General features: G+C 46.5%; 1 pseudogene; it reads right to left on the bottom strand.

The window, feature by feature from the left end:
- On the bottom strand, positions 1–520 carry LOC142423506 (protein tyrosine phosphatase type IVA 1 pseudogene; annotated as a pseudogene).
- Positions 521–849: the final 329 nt, after the last annotated feature.

Below are 849 nucleotides of genomic sequence, written 5' to 3'. Positions count from 1 at the left end.
TCAGGCACCCGTCGATTGGATGCAACAGCTGTTTCTATGATCACTGGAGTCTTTGAAGCGTAGCCGCATGTTAGGGCGATACGTCTCCAGATACAAACGTTGCTTGCTATTAAAAGCTCCGCGGCGCTTTTGTCTTCTGAACTGTGCTGCGTCTTCCTATTTCATGCGACCTTCCATTAATGCCAGGCAACAGGCACCGGAGCCCTCCCGAGTCCTGCAGCACAGTGGACAGCAATACAGCAGCCAGGCTCTTCCCGAAACTTAGCTTTCACGAGATTTAACCAGTCATCGACAATTTGGTTGGACGGTGGCACACCCTCGTTAAAAAGTCAATCGGGAACATGAATGCCTTCTTTTATGAATACCTTCATAAGTTGCTTCGCATCCTCTTGCAATTATGGTAACGCCGTACTTCTTCAGTTCCTCCATACATTTATTCGCATTGGTTGGGTTGTGCAATAAGAAATCTCATGTTCTTGTATGTGGTTTCCTCAGGAGCTGAGCAGTTCATTCGGACCATGTTAATTTAATTTACAAAGCACTCAACAGGGCTATGAAAGAACTTTAAAAAAATGAATACACAAATGATGTAAAGAAAACGAAGTCTACTTCAAAATACTCCACTTGAAATTCTCAGTGCTCTGAGCATGATGCTCTTAGCAATGGAAAGTTAAACGAACCTCCTAACAAGAAGCAGCAGTTCTCCCATCCAGGAGCACTGCGGCAATAGAAGGGGAGTGGGCCGAGGGCTACCCCATCCAGGTCAGAGCTCTTGAAACCTGCTCTGCGAATGGATTTCCATCCAACACTTCTGTGCCCACCTTATCCGCTCTTAGGGGGGCTTCGTGG

Source organism: Tenrec ecaudatus, chromosome 1 (genome assembly GCF_050624435.1).
Source record: "Tenrec ecaudatus isolate mTenEca1 chromosome 1, mTenEca1.hap1, whole genome shotgun sequence".
Classification (NCBI taxonomy): Eukaryota; Metazoa; Chordata; class Mammalia; order Afrosoricida; family Tenrecidae; genus Tenrec; species Tenrec ecaudatus.
This window is presented reverse-complemented; position numbering and strand designations above follow the sequence as displayed.